Source organism: Chiloscyllium plagiosum, chromosome 1 (assembly GCF_004010195.1).
Source record: "Chiloscyllium plagiosum isolate BGI_BamShark_2017 chromosome 1, ASM401019v2, whole genome shotgun sequence".
NCBI lineage: Eukaryota > Metazoa > Chordata > Chondrichthyes > Orectolobiformes > Hemiscylliidae > Chiloscyllium > Chiloscyllium plagiosum.
Window position 1 is genome coordinate 155,452,732 of NC_057710.1, and position 23,504 is coordinate 155,476,235.

Below are 23,504 nucleotides of genomic sequence, written 5' to 3' on the forward strand. Positions count from 1 at the left end.
GTTTGACTCCCTTCTGTTCTCAGCTGTACCCGTCTCAGATTGATCTCTTTCCTCACTATCTCCCTGGGTCCCACCTCCCCACCTTACCACTTTAAATCCTTCCGAGCAGTTCTAGCAAATTTCCCTGCCAGTATATTAATCCCCTTCCAATTTAGGTGCAATCCGTCCTTCTCGTACAGGTCACTTCTACCCCAAAAGAGATTCCAATGATCCAAAAGTGTGAATCCTTCTCCCATACACCAGCTCCTCAGCCATGCATTCATCTGCTCTCTCCTCCTATTCCTGCCCTCACTAGCTCGTAGCACTGGGAGTAATCCAGATATTACTACTCTCAAGGACCTCCTTTTTAAATTTCTGCCTAATTTTTTATATTCTCCTTTCAGAATCTCATCCTTTTCCCTTCCTATGTTGTTGGAGATATATAATTTGGAAGCCTAAGCTTATAATATTATATTTTAGTATTTAATTACTAGTAGCAGTGCCTTGCACAAACTGTGCCTCATAATGTTGAGTGTAGATTCATGATATGTAAGGGGGTGAAACGTATGAATGTGGAGTTATCATTCCAGCTGTAACCTTATTGAATACTGAAACAGACGTGAGGGGGTGAATGGTCTACTGCTGCTTTTGGTTAATATGTTCCCATCCATGTGAATGTCCATATGTACCATGATGAGTGATGTGACCCACACTGGGCTGGCAGAGACATAGTGGAACTAAGAAAAGGTGATGTTAATGATGGCTAAGCTATGGAATTGGAAGCTCAACTCAGGGTCAAATTGAACACCATTGTTACAAACAGTCTGGTTCAGCATCAGACAGCCATTAGGGAGAGAACAGAATCATAAGTAAGTTTGTGTCAAGAACTGAAGGCAATGGTATCAGTTTTCCCAAAGTGTAGTGGATACCTCAGTATGGGGTATTAGATGAGCACTGCAAGAAAACAGATGTCGTAGTATGTAATGAACTAAGTAATTGTGTGAATAAATCGAATAACCTCATGACAAAAACACTAGGAATAGGTGCAGAAGTAGACCAGATGGCACACTGAGCCTGCTACACGCTTTGATATGATCACGGTCGTCACCTTAGCCTTCAGGTGGCATGGTAGCTCAGTGGTTAGCACTACTGCCTCACAGTGCCAGCCACCCGGGTTCGATTCCAGTCTTGTGTGGAGTTTGCATGTTCTCCCCTTGTCTGCGTGGGCTTCCTCTGGGTGCTCCAGTTTCCTCCCATGGTCCAAAGACTTGCAGGTAGATAGGATAGTGAAGAGGATGTCTGGTATGCTTTCCTTTATTGGTCAGCGTATTGAGTACAGGAGTTGGGAGGTCATGTTGCAGCTGTACAGGACATTGGTTAGGCCACTGTTGGAATATTGCATGCAATTCTGGTCTCCTTCCTATCGGAAAGATGTTGTGAAACTTGAAAGGGTTCAGAAAAGATTTACAAGGATGTTGCCAGGGTTGGAGGATTTGAGCTAGTGGTGGAGGCTGGTACAATTGCAACATTTAAAAGGCATCTGGATGGGTATATGAATAGGAAGGGTTTCGAGGGATATAGGGTATCTGGTTGGCATGGACGATTTGGACCGAAGGGTCTGTTTCCGTGCTGTACATCTTTATGACTCTCTGTGTAGGTTAGCTGGATTGGCCATGCTGAATTGCCCATGGCATCCAGAAACATGCAGGCTTGGTGGATAGGCTATGGGAAATGCAGGGCTACAGGGATGCAGTGGGATGCTGAATGGCCTGCCCCCACACTGTTGGGATTCTACAATTCCACTCTACTTTCTTGCCTGACCGTCAAAACAATCAGCTTTCTGTGGTTTCTCATGTACTTATAGAATGAATTTCTTTCTTAGCCATAATCCTTTTGCTTTGTCTTCCTGAATATGTATTTAACCAAGTGCTCTCACCTCCTGTGGCCCCTTTGATTTAAGTGAAAGCAGTGAGCATGGGCCCACAGTTTGATTATGAATGAATCATCCCAGCAAAGCCATTGCTACCTTGAGAGTGGACTGTTCAAGATCCTGATGAAGGGCGTTCGCCTGAAAGTCCTGCTCCTCAGATGCTGCTTGACCTGCTGTGCTTTTCCAGCACCACACTCTCGACACTATTCAAGGTCCATCCCAGGGCTCCAGCACAAAAAAATCAAGGCCAATACTTGAGTTTTGATTTGACTTGATTTATCGTTGTTGTCATATGTACAGAGAAAAACTTCTGCATTTCCGAGTGCTGCGCTGCTGGAGGTAGAGTAAACCTTTTATTAACCGTTACCGATCGGAGCAGGCGTGTGCCGATTAATCAAATATTCGGAATAATCAAGAGGTCCCTATAATCAGTGTACAAACATACAGAGAATAATAGACATAATGTAGCGGGTATACACATCACTATTGTACTTTATTTACAATATAAATCACTTAAATAATAATTGAATTTTGCCTTAGATAAAACTTACCAGTGAACAGCCTTCTCACTCACACCCTCAACTGAATAGAGTCATAGAGATGTACAGCACGGAAACAGACCCTTTGGTCCAATCCGTCCATGCCAACCAGATATCCCAACCCAATCTAGTCCCACCTGTCAGCACCCGGCCCAAATCCCTCTAAGCCCTTCCTATTCATATACCCATCCAGATGCCTCTTTAATGTTGCAATTGTACCAGCCTCCACCACATCCTCTGGCAGCTCATTCCATACACATACTCATTCTGTGTGAAAAAGTTGCCCCTTAGGTCTCTTTTATATCTTTCCACTCTCACCCTAAACCTATGTCCTCTAGTCCTGGACTACCTCACCCCAGGGAAAAGACTTTGTCTATTTACCCTATCCATGCCCCTCATGATTTCATAAACCTCAATAAGGTCACCCCTCAGCCTCTGACACTCCAGGGAAAACAATATTCCAACAGTGGTCTAACCAATGTCCTGTACAGCCGCAACATGACCTCCCAACTCCTGTACTCAATACTCTGACCAATAAAGGAAAGTATATCAAACACATTCTTCACTATCCTATCTACCTGCGACTCTACTTTCAAGGAGCTTCACTTTCCTGCTTTTTCCCCACAACCCTTGATTCCTTTATGGACTAAGTCAGTCTCAAATGTACCTAACAACACAGTCTCACAGCCCTCTGCATAAAAAAAATCCCAGATCATCAATCTCACAGAGAAAATAATCATCCTCATCTCTGTCTTAAATAGGTCACTCACAACTTCCTGCACCTACCCTGTCGCATTCTCTAAAAATTGTACGTGCTTCAAATAGGTCCTCTCTCATTTTTCTAAACTCCAGTGAGTGCAAACCCAACCTACCCTATTTTTCCATACAAGACAATCCCTTCTCTGCACTGCCTCCAATGCCAATATACATACATGGATTGGTACTTTAGCTGTACCTGCTGAAGTAAGACCATCCTATTTTTATATTCTAATCCCTATTTATTAAAGGCCAACAATCCAATTGCCTTCACAATTACCCCTGAACTTGGATGCCAGCTTCTTGGGATTCATGCACTAGGACCCCAAAACTGCTTTCTGCAGTTCTTTCCCTATTTAAATAATATTCAGCTCTTCTATTCTCCCTAGCAAATGGTCTCAAAGTGACAAATGGTATGTTACTACCAATGATGATGATGACAGAAGGGAAGCATGAGATGCCAGACGTACAGCTGTACTTCGTGCAATATCAGGAGCTTTGTAGACCTTGTGAGGTGGCTGAAGTTGGTGACCCAGAAATGAAGCCATCACAGATATAGTTAAGGCTCTATATTGGGATGTACCTCATTCCAAGAGGACCATCTAAGCTAAGGTATGAATGCAATAGAAAAAGAGAAGATCTGCAGTTCTAGACATTGTGATGAGTGAGAGTGGCCATCAAATCATGTATGAAGAATTCAGACACTTCATGAATGGTGCTGCGTTTCCCAATCTAGTGGAAAGGCCAAGGCAGCTAATGAAATAAAAATTAGATCCAGCTCAGAGATGCACAAGGCAATGCTGGAGTGGAGAATTGCCAATACTGAAGACATGGAAAGCAGTCCAGTCTAGTGTTTAATGTCATACTCTACCCAAACTATTCTTTCAATAGCTAAACAGCTACTGAATTGAGGAGTGGTAACAGGAGTTAGGAATAAAATCAAAATTAAATTGAAAGCTGTGTTTTACTTTTGATTTGGAGATGCTGGTGTTGGACTGGGGTATACAAAGTTAAAAATCTCACCACACCAGGTTATAGTCCAAGAGGTTTATTTGGAAGCACTAGCTTTCGGAGCGACGCTCCTTCATCAGGTAGCTGTGGAGAATAAGATCCTAAGACACAGAATTTATAGCAAAAGTTTACAGTGTGATGTAACTGAAATTATACATTGAAAAATACCTGGATTGTTTGTCTTTTTCAATATATAATTCCACTTACATCACACTGTAAACTTTTATTATAAATTCTGTGTCTTACGATCTTATTCTCCACAACCACCTGATGATGAAGCAGAGCTCCGAAAGCTAGTGCTTCCAAATAAACCTCTTGGACTATAACCTGGTGTGGTGGGATTTTTAAAGTTTTACTTTCACTTTGTTAAAGCTGCCAAAGCTATGAGTTGGCGCGCTGGTTAGAGTGCAAACATTTAACATTCTCAACAAAGGTTAGCCCACTTGGCAAGTTAGGGCCTGTTTGGAGAAGCTGTTCTCTTGGTCATCTACACTGAACGTGAAAGACCGAGTATATAGTGACAATTACAAACATCTATGTACAACTGGAGAAGCTGCTCCTTTATAACAGATTGCTGATGAGAATGCTAATCTCAGCAATGAACAAAGATTAACAGCGTGCAGAATTTATGATCGCGCCTTCTTACCTGAGGGTGACGTTGGGGATTTTTTTGTGTTCACTGGGATAATAAAAGGATGATATCAGTTCCAATAAGGATCCAGAATTCTACAGGAACACCACATGCAGACTGATGGAATTCGTTTAGAATGGCACCATGTTCACCACAGACATGGTGGGCTGAAGGGCCTGATCCTGTGCTGTTCTAAGTTTGGAGAAAGGTGTTCATACATTGTGACTTGCCATAATTATAAGCCTCTGATGTTGCTTTCTATTTAGAGGCTTGAACAACCATTAAAACTAATACCTGGAACAGAGACCACTGGACAAGGATCAAGAATGGTAAAGCAGGTCATTCACCCCCTCTAATCCCCGTTTGGTTCAGATGAAAGACAGAGCCTGAAGATCTTTGTAAAGCTCAGCTACTCATTGCTTCAATGAACTGAGCCAATCAAAATATTAGCTTCAAATATGTGGTCGCTGTTAGAGACGCCCTACCATATTACCTAAATAAAGAAGGATAGTGCTTGTGATATCTCCCATCAATCTCCCCCTACATAAAAACAGCAGCATCTGGTGGTGTTCCTGTAGAATTCTGGATCCTTATTGGAACTGATATCATCCTTTCATTATCCCAGTGAACACAAAAAAATCCCCAACGTCACCCTCAAGTAAGAAGGCGCGATCATAAATTCTGCACGTTATTAATCTTTGGCCATTGCTAATTATTTTATCAGAATTCATATCTTTCACGTGGGCGTGGATAATTCTCAACCAGAGGTCGAAGATTATGTGAATCACGACCCAGTGCCAAAACTGCTCGGAAATGGCCGTCGGAAAGAGGATTCACAGCGTCTGAAATAACTGCTGCCACTCCTACATCCCCTCCTCCTCCTCCTCCTCTCCCCTGCTGTGCAATGCTCCATTTCACGTTCTGCAGAAAACCGATCGGAGTGATCCCTAACCTTCCTTCGAGCCGGCTGCTCATTCATCCCCCCTGCTTGGTGGTGGTGGTGGTTGCTCGGTCCTGTTGTGTACATTTCTGCTTTGTTTAATTCTGTCGCTGCCCCCCTGAGCTGATGATATGTAAGTTTCTGCAGCCTGCTGCTTTCACTGTGCAAGCTGCACCTCCTCTGCTCAGATCCTCCAGCTGAGAGCAGTCAGGAGGGCTCAGGAACTCAGTCTATTGGCTTGTTGCACCTCTCCTACTGCCAGCCTCCTTCAGACTGGAAGCTCTTCAGTTCTCGTAGCGTCACACTAGCTGCTGCAGCTTGACATCTTTGCCGTGTGATGGAAAGTCTTTGAATGCTGAGCAGAAAGAGGGACATACACAGGGAACATTACATTTCGCTGTCTCGTAAATGAAACCGAAAATAATCATGACGGACAAGTGAGTAAAGAACTATTCTGGTTAAAGCTGGAGGTGCTAACGGATCTTTAATTCTACATTCGGAGTTTTGGCTTGATATATTATTGTGTTAAGCATATGTTTGACCGAACACTTCACCAAATACTGCATTGTCTGTTTATTTTTCTGTCAAAGAAAGTTTCAGTTAAGCCTAGGTAGAATAAATAGCCAAAACTGTGAGCGATGTGTGCATGGAAACAGGGGTACAGTGAACATCCCACTGAGTTCAAAGCAACTGTTTCTGTCTATTGTGGTAATAAAATTAACTTGTCACTATTTTCTGACGTGACTTGTTTTCATGTTCTGGCAATATTTATCTCGTGGTTTATTTTTACTGTTGACACTTACCATAACATTTTTAGATAAGTTTGCTATTTTTGCAAATCTGGCTTATAAATAAACACAAGGTAAATAAAAATTTAAATAATATATGCTCACATTGTATCCAATTCTAATTGCCAGCTATTAAAAGTTTCCTTTCAAGCGATGTAGATGCTGAGAGGTTGTTTGTCTTGGGAGCATCGAGAGCAGGGGGCCATCATTGAGCATAAGGTGTCTGCTCTCTGGGACTGAGATGAAGCAGCATTTGTTCATTCAGAGGGTATTGAATCTTTGGGAAGTTTTATTTCTATTCAGAAGGTAGTGGATGATCAGATAATGAAGATATTAAGTCAGGATCTTAGTGAATGGCAGTAGGAGGCACAAAGGGCTATATGGCATGCTCCATCTCCTATTTCTTGCATTCTTACATCGGCGTAGACACACAAGTCTTCACTAATTGGGAACATGCTGCAGACACACTCTGTCACCCACCATAACTGGACCCATCTGGAAACTATTTCACAAAGTTTATTAAGCATCTAATGATCCGTATGGTTTTTTCTTGACACAATAGTCTGATATAGTCATGTAATCTGTACACATTCACCTCTCTGCTTTTCCTATTGTCATTGAGAAGTGATTGTTACTGAAATATTTTCAGGATGCTTCGGGGAATGCAAATGGTCAAATCCCAAATCATAGGCATGTGCTGGGCTTGGGAAGTAATACAATATATAAGGCTAAACTTGAAGCTGGCACAGAGTGTTTGAAAACAAAGATGCAGAAGCTGCTTTTCTAACAATCTGTTTATTATTGCAGTAAGTCAACATTCAAATCAGTTAGTTTTAAAAAGCACGATAATTTTATAATGTGCAAGTGAAGTGACTGATCAATGGTTGAGAGCTTGGGCTATCGGACTGTATTTCTAATGTGTACTGTCAGACAAATGTTGAACATGATTTGTATCTAGGTTTGAATAATTGAAGGTTCTGAATGGTAATTTATTGATCAAAATGCAAATCGATATGCAGCAGGGTTCAAAGAGAAGATGGTTTGGATGCACAGTCCCTGAAAGGGAATGAAAGGTAATACTCTCAAGATGACTAAAGACTCAGAGCTGAAACTGTCAGAAAAAAGGAGGCTAAGGGCATTTGAAATGTCTATAACACAATGGAGAACCCCATGTATAAAAACATTACAGAGGAGATCCATAAAAGGGCATAAGAGGGAAAAGGGAGAGCATGCAAATAGAATATAAATGTCTTTGCCTGTTCTTTAATTATTTATTTATTTGTTTGTAAAAGGAAGAGTTGGCCTGACTAGGGACCAAAAAGACTGTCTTGTGGAGGCAGAGGATGTGGCTGAGGGACTAAATGACTATGCTTCTACCTGCCTTCACCAGAGAAAAGGATTCTACGAACAGGGGCGGCACGGTGGCTCAGTGGTTAGCACTGCTGCCTCACAGCGCCAGGGTCCCAGGTTCGATTCCAGCCTCGGGTGACTGTGCGTTCTCCCTGTGTCTGCGTGGGTTTCCTCCGGGTGGTCCGGTTTCCTCCCACAGTCCAAATATGTGCAGGTCAGGTGAATTGGCCATGTTAAATTGCTCATAGTGTTAGGTGCATTAGTCGGAGGGAAATGGGTCTGGGTGGGTTACTTTTCAGAGGATCGGTGTGGACTGGTTGGGCCAAATGGTCTGTTTCCACACTATAGGGAATCTAATCATAATGGTAAAAGAGGAGGCAAAGCAATATTAGGTAGGACACGAGTTAAAAGATGAAGTACTTAAAAAACTGGCAGTCCACTAAGTAGAAAACTCACCCATCCTAGGTGGGGTCATTTAGATTTTTGAAGAAAGCATGGGTAGGAACCGCTTTGGTCACAGTCCTCCTTGGATATAAGGCTTGTACCAGGGAACTGGAATGCTGTCCATGTTACACCATTATTCAAGAACAGGGAGAGGTATAAATCTAGTATTTAGAGGCTACTCAGCTTAAGATGAAGAAACCTTCAGAGGAAATATTCAAACTTGAAATTAATAGGCATTTAGAAGAATCGGATCTAATAATTATAATGTTAGCATCGGTTTGTTAAAGGCAGATCATTTCTGACTAACTCCATTGAGGTCTTTGACAAAGTACCAGAGTTGTGGAGGTTAGTGTGGACTTTTAAAAGGCATTTGACAAAGTATCACATAATAGGTTTCTTGGCAGAATTAAAGCTCACAAGACTAAAGGGGTATGGGAATAAAATCATAGGTCATTAACCCTAAACAAATCCACACCAACCCTCCAAAGAGTAACCCACCCAGACCCATTCACCCAGACAAATGCATCTAACCTATGCATCCCTGAACACTATGGGGAATTTAGCAGGGCCAATTTACCAAAGCTGCACGTTCTTGGACTGTAATGTTGTCTAAAAGAAAGAACATGGATAGTGCTCGGGGAACGATACAGTTGGGCTCCCCGAAGTAGTGAGACTGTCAGCTTTTTATATCTTGCTTCAGTGTACAGAGTGTAATATAACATCAAAGTTTACCGATGACTCAAATAATAAAAATTGAAATCTAGAGGAGAGGAGAAAGACATCAGGATGACATAGCCAGATTGATGAAATTGGCAGACACATAGAATGCAATAAAGAGAAATGTGGAGTGGTTTGTTTGGGAAGGCAGTTTAAAGAGAAGTAATAATAAAAAAATAATTTTAATGGAGATGCAAGAACAGAGAATCCTGGGCTTTGAAGGTGTCAGGAATAAAAACAATACTTATTTCTGAGTTTTAATAATAAACAAACAAAATACAAAAGCAGGGAAAGTAATTTTAAACCTTTATCAAATGCTGTTAAATCCCCAGCTGGAGTATTGTGTACAACACTTGGCACCACACTTTCAGGAGAGTATCAAGGTCCTGGAAAAGATTCACTTGCATGAAATAAGAGATGGTGGCACGGTGGCACAGTGGTTAGCGCTGCTGCCTCACAGCACCAGGGACCCGGGTTCAATTCTCGCCTCAGGTGACTGTGTGGAGTTTGCACGTTCTCCCTGTGTCTGTGTGGGTTTCCTCCCACAATCCAAAGATGTGCAGGTTGGGTGAATTGGCCATGCTAAATTGCCCGTAGTGTTCAGGGATGTGTAAGTTAGGTGCATTAGTTTATGGGGAAATGTAGGGGAAAGGGAATGGTTCTGGGTGGGTTGTGCTTCGGCGGGTTGGTGTGGACTTGTGGGCTGAAGGGCCTGTTTCCACACTGTAGGGAATGTATGATAATTGAAGGATTTCAGGTATTCAGGATTTTAGGAATCCATCTAACCTGCACATCTTTGGATTGTGGGAGGAACCCGGAGCACCTGGAGGAACCCATTGCAAACACTGGGAGAATGTGCAGTCACCCGAAGCTGGAATCGAATCCGGGTCCCTGGCGCTGTGAGGCAGCAGTACCACACTATGCCAAAGTGCCACCCTAAAAGGAAGTTAAAAGAGAATTGGATAGAATTTGAAGAAAAAAAAACAATTACAGGGCTATGGGGAAAGATCAAGAATGTCAGATTAATTGGATATGATGGATCAAACAGCCTGTTTTTAATTGTACGGTTCTATGAAATTTGAATAGTCACTTAAATGAGAACAGTACCACGGACGGAGTCTTTGCAGCCCTAGAACAATGTAGAAAGTTTGGAAAATAAAGTGAGGTCAGCAGTAATGAGATTTATAGAGTTATATAGCATAGAAACAGACCCTTTGGTCCAACTCATCCTTGCTGACCAGACATCCCAATGTGACCTAGTCCCATTTTTCAGCATTTAGCCCATATCCTTTTAAACATTTCCTATTCATTTACCTATCTAGGTGCCTGTTAAAATGTTGCAATTGTACCAGCCTCCACCACTTTTCCTGGCAGCTCCTTCCATACATGCACCACCTTCTACGTGAAAAAGTTGCCCCTTAGGTCCCTTTTAAAGTTTTCCCCTTTCCCCTTTCACCTTAAACCTAAACCTAAACTCTACCCTAGGGAAAAAACCTTGTCTATTTACCCTATCCCTGTCCTCATGCTTTTGTAATCCTCTATCAGGTCACCCCTCAGCATCTGACGCTTGAAGGAAAAAAGCCTATTCAACCTGTCCTTATAACTCAAACTCTCTAGTCCAAGCAAGATCCTTGAAAATCTTTTTTACACCCTTTCAAGTCTAACCACATCTGTCCTATAGATGGGCGACCAGAAACTCCTGGTGATGAAAGCAAAATGTCTGATTCTGTAACCAAGTGTTGCATAGTGAGATGACAATCTTGCAATTGAATGGCTAGTGGCTTTTTTTTTGGGGATCCATTTGTATTCATTAGCACCTCATCATTACCTAGTGATATGTTGTTTCCCATTCTCCCAGTGACTGGAGAGAGACTAGATAATTCCTGACAGGAAAGTCGGAATGGGTACCTGGTGACTCCACCTTGGTCAGGAGTTATTAACATTGCAGGACACAGTCTATAGAGTCATAGAGATGTACAGCACAAAAACAGACCCTTCGGTCCAGCTCATCCATGCCGACCCAATATCCTAACCTAAATCTAGTCCTATTTGCCAGCACTTGGCCCATATCCCTCTAAACCCTTCCTATTCATATACCCATCTAGATGCCTTTTAAATGCTGTAATTGTACCAACCTCCATCACTTCCTCTGGCAGCTTATTCCAAACAAGCAACATCCTCTGCATGATAAAGTTGCCCCTTAGGTCCCTTTTTTAAATCTTTCTCCTTTCACCTTAAATACGTGCTGCCTAGTTTTAGACTCCATTCCCCCCCTCCCCCCAGGGAAAAGGCTTTGTCTAGTTGACCTCTCTTCAGGATCTTATAAACCTCTATAAGGTCATTCCTCAACCTCCAATGTTTCAGGAAAAACAGCCCCAGCCTATTCAGCCTCTCCCTATAGCACAACATCCTTGTAAATCTTTTTTGAAACCTTTCAAGTTTCACAACATCCTTCTAATTGAAGGGAGACCAGAATTGCATGCAATATTCCAACAGTGGCCTAACCAATCTCCTGTACAGCCGCAACATGACTTCTTAACTCCTGTACTCAATATTCTGACCAATAAAGGAAAGCATACCAAACGCCACCTTCACTATCCTATCTACCTGTGACTCCACTTTCAAGGGACTATGAACTTGCACTCTAAGGTCTCTTTGTTCAGCAACACTTTCCCAGACCTTACCATCAAGTATATAAGTCCTGCTCTGATTTCCAAAATGCAGCACCTCACATTTATCTGAATTAAACTCCATCTGCCACTCTTCAGCCCATTGGCCCATCTGGTCCAGATCCCATTATACTCTTGAGGTAACCTTTTTCACTGTCCACTACACCTCCAATTTTGGTGTCATCTGCAAACTTACTAACTGTACCTCTTATGCTCGCATCCAAATCATTTATGTAAATGATGAAGAGCAGTGGACCCAGCACCGATCCTTGTGGCACTCCACTGGTCACAGGCCTCCAGTCTGAAAAACAACCCTCCACCACCACCCTCTGTCTTCTACCTTTGAGCCAGTTCTGTATCCAAATGGCTGGTTCTGCCTGTATTCCGTGAGATCTAACCTTGCTAACCAGTCTCCCATGGGGAACCTTGTTGACTGCCTTACTGAAGTCCATATAGATCACATCTACCGCTCTGCCCTCATCAATCTTCTTTGTTACTTCTTTGTGACTGCCCACACACTCTTCCAGCCAGGGATGTGGGCATCAGGCATACACCAGCTTCACTACCTTTGCGTGACAGCTCTCTGAGACACTTAGGTTTGCCAGTGTTGCACTTTGGAGCATCCTGTCCCATCTCTTTATACTACTGCTGCAAGGACACTTGGTGCACAGTGACAGGCACCTGGCTCCAGGATTGGACAAGGGCGCACCTCCAGGCTCTTCCCTTGAATCCTTAGCACTCTCACTTCTTATGCCAACCTGGATACTGACAGCATCTCTTGCTGTTTTAGGGCAGTGTTTAAAGGCGAACAGTCCCACCTTGCTGCGCTGTTTAGCATAGACCCCGGCAGCTTGTCGGCAGTGGTCAGTGAATTTGGTGCGTGATTCTCCATTATTCTCACACCTTCACCATGCACCAGCAGCTTACTTGGCAAAGACAGTGCAAATACAGCAAACAAATGGCCATGTCTCAAAGTGTAACAGAATTGTTCACAGTCAGGCCAGGGATGGAAGACAGCCTTCAGTCAGGGAAGCCTGGCACAATATGTCAAGGGCTATCAGTCTCGAAAGTCTGTGGCCATTTGGGATGGTCAGAGTCACACACTCCATCCCTCTACTGTCCAGAAAGTGGGTCATGGTCAGCCTTGCAGGTCCTGTGCAATCAGTCTGGGGATTTTATCCAGTTATTCCTTGCTAGCATAGTTTGTTCATCCCTGGAGTGTATCTTCCTTATTCCTGTAAGAATGTGAAGTGCCTCTTATTGAAACCTATAAGATCTCCAGGTAGTTTGACACAGTGATGCTGACAGGATAAGCAAAACATTTTCCCACCCCTGGAGGTGGAAGTTAAGGGAAATAATTGGGTGAGATTTCCCTTGCTACGCGCCCTCTTCTTACTGGTTAAACTGCCGGCGAGAACTTTCTCAACTTACCATCATTTAAGGGCCACTACTCACAACTCAGTATCCAGAGGCAATTTGAGCTACGAATGGAGGACAAGAGGTTGGCCTCTGAAAGCCATGCCCTAGGTCCTGCCTTTGACCTGCCCTTACCTTTGTGGCCCACACCTCACACCTCAAGGATAAAAGCCACGTAGCTATCACTTTCTGAATCCCTGAACTGACAGTCTGTAGGATCTATAAACTGAAGCCCCTGCTGAGGAATTTGCCTAAGCTTGCCTATTATAACTGATAGGTCGGGTTATCTGAGTGGGAGGTGGGTGGAGGTGTCTTTGTTGGCATCCATGTTTGCCCCACGCTTAGTCACAAAAAGGGAAGGTTGTACCTGATATTTTCCCTGTGGAAGAGATTTGACATAAGGTGCAGTTTAAAACAGAGGATCCCCATTTAAGTCAGCGATGGAGGGCAATGTTTTTCTTTGAGGGTCCCGAGGAACTGTCTCCCCCAGTGATCAGTGCAGTTTGCATGTTTATATACACACCACTTGCAAACAGATTTCATTAAATCCAATTTAGTCGGTCAATGGAAGATTGCCATGAGTAGGATAAGTATTTTGCTTTCACTTAAATCCAATCAAACAATTATATCTTCAGATCTTCTGTGATTTTGCATGCCAAATTACAGCACTTAGATCGGGTTAATGGATATTGTTCCATTCCAGAAGATATGCCCTAAATATTGCCTAAGGCTGTGATGCAACATTTCGATAATTACACTGAGTAATGCATGAGCAACAAAGCTGACTGTACCACGCTCCTAAAATATACAATTATTGAACTCGCATTTAAATAACAGCAATGAGCGATGCTCGCTTATTTAAACAGTTTGTACACAGTGCTTTGAAAGTATCCTTTGGATTTGTTATTTGATTTGCTGGAATCTCAGCTCCACATGACAAACGCAACTAACTGGTGGTATCTGACAAACATCACCATTCTGGTGTTTTGTGAAGTGTTTTTGTTGCAATCTCTGAGCAGTGTTATCACATTGGTTGTATGATCACGTTTTCTCTGTGGGAGAGATTTTGACCATCATGTGTGCTGCTACACACTTCCTGATCTTGGTAGAGGCAGGTACAATGACAACATTTAAAAAAAAATATTTCGACAGGTACAAAAGGGTTCAGAGGAATAAGCGTCTAGATCAGAGATCTAGGGTGCTGGAAAAGCACAGCAGGTCAGGCAGCATCTGAGGAGTAGGAGAATCAACGTTTCAGGCAAAAGCACATCCGTTCTGAAGAAGGGCTTTCGCCTGAAATGTCAATTTTCCTGCTGCCTGACCTGCTGTGCTTTCCCAGCACCACTCTGATCCAGACCCTGATTTCCAGCACCACTCTGAACCACACACTGATTTCCTGCACCACTCTGATCCAGACCCTGATTTCCAGCACCACTCTGATCCAGATCCTGATTTCCAGCACCACTCTGAACCACACACTGATTTCCTGCACCACTCTGATCCAGACCCTGATATCCAGCACCACTCTGATCCACACCCTGATTTCCAGCACCACTCTGATCCACACCCTGATTTCCAGCACCACTCTGATCCACACCCTGATTTCCTGCACCACTCTGATCCACACCCTGATTTCCTGCACCACTCTGATCCACACCCTGATTTCCTGCACCACTCTGATCCACACCCTGATTTCCTGCACCACTCTGATCCACACCCTGATTTCCTGCACCACTCTGATCCACACCCTGATTTCCTGCACCACTCTGATCCACACCCTGATTTCCTGCACCACTCTGATCCACACCCTGATTTCCTGCACCACTCTGATCCACACCCTGATATCCAGCACCACTCTGATCCAGAACTTGATTTCCTGCACCACTCTGATCCAGACCCTGATTTCCAGCACCACTCTGATCCAGACCCTGATTTCCTGCACCACTCTGATCCACACCCTGATTTCCTGCACCACTCTGATCCAGACCCTGATTTCCTGCACCACTCTGATCCAGATCCTGATTTCCCAGCATCACTCTGATCCAGAACCCGATTTCCAGCACCGCTCTGATCCAGACCCTGATTTCCAGCACCGCTCTGATCCAGACCCTGATTTCCAGCACCACTCTGATCCACACCCTGATTTCCAGCACCACTCTGATCCAGACCCTGATTTCCTGCACCACTCTGATCCACACCCTGATTTCCAGCACCACTCTGATCCAGATCCTGATTTCCCAGCACCACTCTGATCCAGAACCCTATTTCCTGCACCACTCTGATCCAGACCCCGATATCCAGCACCACTCTGATCCAGACCCTGATTTCCAGCACCACTCTGATCCACACCCTGATTTCCTGCACCACTCTGATCCAGACCCCGATTTCCAGCACCACTCTGATCCAGACCCTGATTTCCAGCACCACTCTGATCCACACCCTGATTTCCAGCACCACTCTGATCCAGACCCTGATTTCCAGCATCACTCTGATCCAGACCCTGATTTCCAGCACCACTCTGATCCAGACCCTGATTTCCTGCACCACTCTGATCCAGATCCTGATTTCCTGCACCACTCTGATCCAGACCCTGATTTCCAGCACCACTCTGATCCAGATCCTGATTTCCAGCACCACTCTGATCCACACCCTGATTTCCAGCACCACTCTGATCCACACCCTGATTTCCAGCACCACTCTGATCCAGATCCTGATTTCCAGCACCACTCTGATCCAGACCCTGATTTCCAGCACCACGCTGATCCACACCCTGATTTCCAGCACCACTCTGATCCAGACCCTGATTTCCAGCACCACTCTGATCCAGACCCTGATTTCCAGCACCACTCTGATCCAGACCCTGATTTCCAGCACCACTCTGATCCAGACCCTGATTTCCAGCACCACTCTGATCCAGACCCTGATTTCCAGCACCACTCTGATCCAGACCCTGATTTCCAGCACCACTCTGATCCAGACCCTGATTTCCAGCACCACTCTGATCCAGACCCTGATTTCCAGCACCACTCTGATCCAGACCCTGATTTCCAGCACCACTCTGATCCAGACCCTGATTTCCAGCACCACTCTGATCCAGACCCTGATTTCCAGCACCACTCTGATCCAGACCCTGATTTCCAGCACCACTCTGATCCAGACCCTGATTTCCAGCACCACTCTGATCCAGACCCTGATTTCCAGCACCACTCTGATCCAGACCCTGATTTCCAGCACCACTCTGATCCAGACCCTGATTTCCAGCACCACTCTGATCCAGACCCTGATTTCCAGCACCACTCTGATCCACACCCTGATTTCCAGCACCACTCTGATCCACACCCTGATTTCCTGCACCACTCTGATCCACACCCTGATTTCCTGCAGCTGCAGCCCTCACTTTTTCCCTCCGAGGGATAAGGACCAAACACAAGTAAATGGGACCTCTTCAGTTTAGGAAACCTAGTCAGCATAGACGAGTTGGGCCGAAGGGCCTGTTTCTGAAAGCACACAAAGTTCATGAGTTGGTGTGAGGCTGAGCTTGTGTTTTATTTACAGGGGGGCTGGAATTTGGAACACACTCTAAATTCATCTTGCCTCCTTGCACACTGGCACAAATCCTGATGAGGATAGAGGAAGTGCTGGTGTGTTGGGCCCACTCTTCCTGTACCCCTCGGTTCAGGAATACAACCCAGGTGACCTGTCTTTGACCCAGCAGGTTCCTTGGAGCAGACATGAGTCCCTTTTGTAAGCTCTGCAAAAGCTTTAAAAAAGCAACAGAGCATAGGAAGCAATTGAAATGGATTCTCTCTGCCTGATGACTGGTGTTATTGTCCTTATATTTCCAATCCATAAGCAATCTTGGACATTCTCCTACTAGTCGGCTTCGGTTTAAGGTGAAAAGGGACCTAAGGGGTAACTTTTTCATGCAGCAGGTGGTATGTGTATGGAATGAGCTGCCAGAGGAAGTGGTGGAGGCTGGTACAATGACAACATTTGAAAGGCATCTGGATAGGTATATGAATAGGAAGGGTTTAGAGGGACATGGGCCAGGTGCTGGTAAATGGGACCAGCTTACATTGGGAAATCTGATTCGCATGGCTGACCAAAGGGTCTGTTTCCATGCTGTATGACTCTGTGGCACTACTGGAGTAGGACAGCTGGGCTTGGAGTTTTCATTGGCAACATAAAACAGATGATCAAATTGTAGCTATACATACAGCAAGCACCCATTCCAAATTGGAAGTGATCCATCACCAGGATTAGGGTTAGGCTGAATAGTCAGGATAGTCTTGCGATTGCAGTCCTGTCCTGTCAGACCTCTGGTGGTTCAGTGAGAATTCAGCAGTTTTGGAATACAGATATTTCCATTCTGGATTTCAAAACAGACCTGTGGTAACTAACAATGTCCCCCGAGAGTAAGTCATTGAATGATGAACTGAGACACATGCAGTGAAAGGGTAATGCAAATGGAAAGACAATAGAAGACAACAAGTGATAATTTTGTTTCCTTTTGATCATGATGTAGATGAAATCTATTTGTAGTTTTCTTGGAGAAATCCATTGCTTTATTGTCATAGCTGCAATTAATATCCAGGTGAACAATGTGACTGGTCAAACCCACATTTCTGTCCCACAACTCCATACTATCTGGTGACTCGAAAGTAAAATTGCAAGCAGCAAAAGATTGGGAGAACTGGAAAAGGTTCATAAACCAGAGGACACAGTTTCCAGTTTTCGCTTCAAAAGAAGCAGATACAAGGTTGAGAAAAAGCCTTTTCAAACACTGTGTGGTTAAGGTCTGGAATGCATCTGCCTGGGAATTTGGAGCAGACTGGTTCAGTTCAGACATTAGAGGGCATTAGCTGATTATTTGAAAATAAATGATTTGCAAGGGTTACAGGGAGAAGGCAGGAGATTGACACTAAGTCATGATGTTCATTTGGACAGCCAGTTCAGGTCAGGTCAGCATCTGCGGGGAGAGAAACAGAGTTCACATTTAAAGTTGAACACAGAACTAGTGACTTAATGTCTTGGTGCAGGGCCATAACTGGAACCTGTGATTTGGGTGAACTGGTGATGGAAATTCAGAATTCATTGCTGTAGACTTGGTAATCCAAGATCTGTACCAAGCAGAACTACAATATTCAAAGGCCTTAACCAACCTGGTTCATGAAGACACTCTGGCACTGTGTTAGATTAGATTCCCTACAGTGTGGATAAAGGCCCTTCGGCCCAACAAGTCCACACTGACCCTTCGAAGAGTAACTCACCCAGACCCATTCTCCCTACCCTATATTTATTTACCTCTGACTAAAACACCTAACACAATGAGCAGTTTAGTACGGCCAATTCACCTGGCCTGAACATCTTTGGATTGTGGGAGGAAACCGGAGCACCCGGAGGAAACCCACGCAGACACAGGGAGAATGTGCAAACTCCACACAGTCACCCGAGGTGGGAATCGATCCCGGGTCCCTTGCACTGTGAGGCCACAGTGTTAACCACTAAGCCACCATACCACCCACAGGTTAAGATACTTATGAAATTCTGCAACCTGGTTCCCAAATAGCTAAGTGCTTTAAACGGGAAGCTCAGCATTGCACTGTTGTAGTGAGTGGAACTTCACAGTATCTCTGTACAGCTGTTAGTATTTCCAAATTTTAGACACCCTGGTCAATTCATAAGCTTTCTGAACATTGGCATTGCTATGCAGCACATGTACACACTCCACAGTTGACAAACATGAATTCTTCATGTTTCAGTTTCTCCATACTTTGATCTGGAGACTTTTAACTGAAATGGTGAGGGTCCCTGCACATGTCAGATACCCAAACATGGAAAACAATGAGTGATTAACCAACAAATACACTTTGCAAATTCACAGTACTGTTGTCACATGGTACTTACATTGAAATGTGTTGGTACTTTGTGTACATGCTGGAAAAATGTAAAGATTTGCTCAATATTCCACCAGAGCCTTTCTGGCTCGAATCGTGGATTGTGTTTGTTCCACTGAGAGACTTTTTCAGCCATTCACACTTGTTGCTGATGTTGAAAATCCATTTTCTTCATATTTTCCTATTTTAACAAACCACCAGTTTCCTGCTGCTGTGTTGAATTCTCCACTGTTTTGTAATCTTGTCAGGAGTCCTTTCTTTGCACATAGCTGGCCTGTGGTGACCTTGCAATGATTGCACAGAAAGGAAAGGCAAATCACACTGAGCTGCCGTGGGAATGTTATTGTTCCAAGTCAAAACACTCTTGTTCAAGGTGGCCAAAATAACTTAGCCCATTGAACCAAGCTTTAATGATTTAAAACTGGTACAGATTCAGGGTGGTGGCATTAGGGGATCAGTCGGGGTGGTGAGGAAGGAGAGTGTTAGCACAGTGATATCTATTTCAGTAGTTCACAAAGTGCAGAGCTACAAGCCAGTCATAGAATGTAGCCTGTCGAGTCTGCACCAACCATCTGAAAAGCATTCCAGATGCACTTCCCCAACCTATCCCTGTAACCCCACATTAACCATAGCTAATCCACCTAACTTGCACATTTCTGGTCTCTACAGGGCATTTTTTTTAAGTATTATCAACCACCTGACCTGCACATGTTTGAACTGTGGGAGGAAACTGGAGCACCCGGACGAAACCCACACACACCATCATCCGAGGCTGGAATTGAACTCTGATCCATGTGAAGCAGCAGTGCTGACCCTAGTGTGTGCCCCTGTCATTCAGCTATGAAAAGTCCTAATATATGACTGGTACTCCTATTGCCTCGGTAAAGCAGTCAGCATCATCAAAAGCCCATCCTACTCAGTTATACGCTCTTCCATTCTCTCCCATCAGGCAGAGGATACAAAGGTTTGCTACCAAGGACCAACAGATTCAAGCACAGCTTCTTCCTGCTGTTATCAGACTTGTGAACCATCCTCGCAAATATTAGAGTTGATCTTTCTCTGTACCTTCTCTGTAGCTTTAACACTATAGTCTGCATTCTGTCCTACAACTCTGTACTTATGTAAGGCTTGATTTGTCTGGACAGCACTCAAAACAATACTCTTCATTGTATCTCAGTACATGTGACAATATTAGATTGAATTGAATTGAATTTATTGTCACATGGACAGAGACACAGTGAAAAGCTTTGTCTTGTGAGCAAGACAGGCAAATCACAGAGTTAAATAGCATAGATAATAAATAATAGGTAAACAGCGGCAAAAACAAAAACACAGGTACAGGCGAATGTTTAGAGTTTGAGTCCATTCAGTATTCTCACAACAATAAGGTAGAAACTGTTTTGAAACTGGCTGGAGCATGTGTTCAGGCTTCTGTACCTTCTCCCAGATGGTAGAGGTTGTAGAAAAACATTGCCAGGGTGGGATGGATCTTTGAGAATGCTGGCGGCCTTTCCTTGACAGCGGGCCTGGTAGATGGATTCTGTAGATGGGAGATTGGCCTTTGTGATTGTCCGGGCCGAGGTCACCACTCTCTGTAACCATCTCCGATCTTGAATGGTACAGTTGCCATACCAGGTAGTGATACATCCAGACAGAATGTTCTCGATGGCGAACCTATAAAAGTTGGTAAGGATATTCGCCATCATGCCAAATTTCCTCAGCTGCCTGAGGAAGAGGAGACGTTGTTGGGCCTTTGTACCCAGTACGTCTATGTGAAGAGTCCAAGAAAGCTTGTTGTGGATGACCACTCCCAGGAGCTTGATACTCTCCACTTGTTCCACCTCTGTGCTGTTAATATGTAGGGGGGCATGAGTAACATCCTGCCGAAAGTCAATATTGAGTTCCTTGGTTTTGCCTGCATTGAGAGTTAGGTTATTCTCAGTGCACCATTTTTCCAGGTCTCCCACCTCCCATCTGTAGTTTGTTTCATCGCCATCTGAGATTCAACCGACTGTGGTGGTGTCATCAGCGAACTTGTAAATGGCATTAGCAACACAGTCATGGGTATACAGTGAGTACAGTAAGGGGCTGAGTACACACCCCGGGGAGCTCCAGTGTTGAGTGTTAGTGAGGATGAAATATTGTCCCTAATCTTCACTGATTGTTGCCTGTGGGTCAGGAAACTGAGGATCCAGTTGCAGAGAGCGGGGCTTAGTCCGCGATCACTAAGTTTAGTAATCAGTCTCAGGGATAACAGTGTTGAAGGCTGAACTGGAGTCAATGAGTAGGATCTTACGTAGCTGTTCTTGGTGTTAAGATGTTCTAGGGAGGAGTGAAGGGCAAGTGATATGGCATCTGACGTGGATATGTTGGTCCGATAGGCAAATTGGAGAGGGTCAAGAGGAGTGAGGAGGCTGGAGTTGATTAATGCCATGACCAGATTAGAGTGATGCTGGAAATGTGCAGCAGGTCAGGCAGCATCCGAGGAACAGGAAAATTGATGTTTCAGGCAGGAGCCCTTCATCAGAAATCCTGCCTGAAACATTGATTTTCCTGCTCCTCAGATGCTGCCTGACCTGCTGTGCTTTTCCAGCACCACTCTAATCTTGACTCTAATCTCTAGCATCTGCAGTCCTCACTTTCACCTAATGCTATGACCAGCCTTTCAAAGCACTTCATGACCACCGAAGTCAAGTCAAAGCACACGCACAAAGGCTTGAGCTGCTGCTTGTCTCACTGATCACTCGGAAGAATGAGTAATGATTCCCTCCTACGTGCAGTGTGTCTGTTGGATGTTGCAGTGTTACAAAGTAAGACAGTTGTGTCTTTTGCTTACATTTGTCCTTCACTCCAGCACCTCTCTGTCTGTGCTGCTTTCTACACCGGCTGGAGCTGAAAATAGGACATGTCTTTGTGAGTCACCATGTTGTAAGGACAACCTCCAGAGGTTTGCCACTGACTTCAACATATGAATCCAAAATGTTTGAACTGACAGGCTTGTGCCTTCTGCCATAAGTGAGTGCGTTACAGAATCACAACAGAAAAAGAGGTTAATATCTGCAAATAGGACAAGCTGCTCTGTTTACGGAGATCTGTTTACCCGGTGTCTCGGCTAGGTACAGCTAGAAATATGGTGTACAGCCCATTATAAAGAATATCCAGCTCTGAAATCAAAACTGTGCAAATCCTATATACTTCATTATTATCTTGGGATGCTTTATAGGGCTGTGTGATTTTAAGGAGCAAAGAATGGTCACAAGACAGGCTTTAAGTAGTCAAGTGAGTGTGCTAACCCCATGCTAATCAAATACAGCAAGAATTTACATTAGTGTTTAACTAGTTATGTGCTATTTTACACACAATCCCTAATATGTCACTGAAATTCCTTCTGTACTTTTTAACTTTTAAATAAGTACCACAGTTTGATTATCAATTATGCCATTAGATTAGGTTAGATTCCCTACAGTGTGGAAACAGGCCATTTGGCCCAACAAGTCCACACTGACCTCCAAAGAGTAACCCACCCAGACCCATTTCCCTCTGACTGATGCACTTCACACTACAGGTAATTTAGAATGGCCAATTCACTTGGCCTGCACACCTTTGGACTGTGGGAGGAAACCGGAGCACCCAGAGGAAGCCCACGCAGACACGGGGAGGATGTGCAAACTCCACACAGACAGTCGCCTGAGGCTGGAATCAAACCTGGTTCCCTGGCGCTATGAGGCAGCAGTGCTACTATTGAACCCCTCTAGTGATTTTCTTCAACAGCTATGTTGCGTGAATATCAATTTGAGAAAGGTCCTAACCAATGTTTTATCATCTATGATGCAAATAACTTCGGCAAGTGTACTTTTTTTTTGTAATATGGTCTTTGTATTTTCTGCTGAGAATGAAATACTTGGAAAACATGTCTGTAACAGACTGTATTGGGTTTCTTTTCCTTTCTCTCTCTATCTCTCTTTCACTGACATATTGTTCACAGGACTGGAAATAACTGCCTGCGACTTATGGAACAACAGTTTTGTGGTAATCAGTAAGAGACACACACGACACACTGTATCATTCATGCAAGATTCTCAGAAACCACAATGAACTTACAGTGCAGGGTGGGGCACTCTGAAGGCATGTCTTAAATCATTTGCTGATTATCCAGTCTGTCAAATTTTACTACAAGTTTTAAGTAAAAATGGAAAGGACTTTAAATGCTGTAAATTAAAAGCAAAAACAGAAATGGATGGAAAAGCTCAGCAGGTCTGGCAGCCTCTGTGGAGAGAAATCAGAGCGACCCTTCCTCAGAACAGTTCTTGAAAGATTTGATTTTCTCCTACCTGCAGGTGCAAAGATGATACTCAGCAAATTACTGCAGGCTTTACTGAGGAGACCGAGCACTGTAGTTGCTGATGCTTGTGCTGACTGTTCAGGAACTAGAGTAAA

The 23,504-nt window shown here is 44.0% G+C and overlaps 1 protein-coding gene and 1 long non-coding RNA gene across 6 annotated transcripts in view; one reads left to right on the forward strand and one right to left on the reverse strand.

Moving 5' to 3' along the window:
- Positions 1-23,504, forward strand: part of trim2a (tripartite motif containing 2a) — a 165,811-nt gene that overhangs the window by 43,868 nt on the left and 98,439 nt on the right. Inside the window, exon 1 of one of the 5 annotated variants that reach the window (XM_043700057.1) lies at positions 5,581-6,223. The exons of 3 other annotated variants lie outside the window; for them this stretch is intronic. The gene's annotated coding sequence lies outside the window, so the exon portion shown is untranslated. Of the gene's footprint in view, positions 1-5,580; positions 6,224-23,504 lie in introns of those variants that run through there. One more of the 5 variants, XM_043700091.1, reaches the window with a different exon arrangement.
- LOC122554738 lies at positions 2,169-5,498 on the reverse strand. The gene is made up of 2 exons (XR_006313057.1): positions 4,862-5,498; positions 2,169-2,331 (listed from the first exon to the last, which is right to left on the reverse strand). It is a non-coding gene; the product is annotated as an uncharacterized LOC122554738 (long non-coding RNA).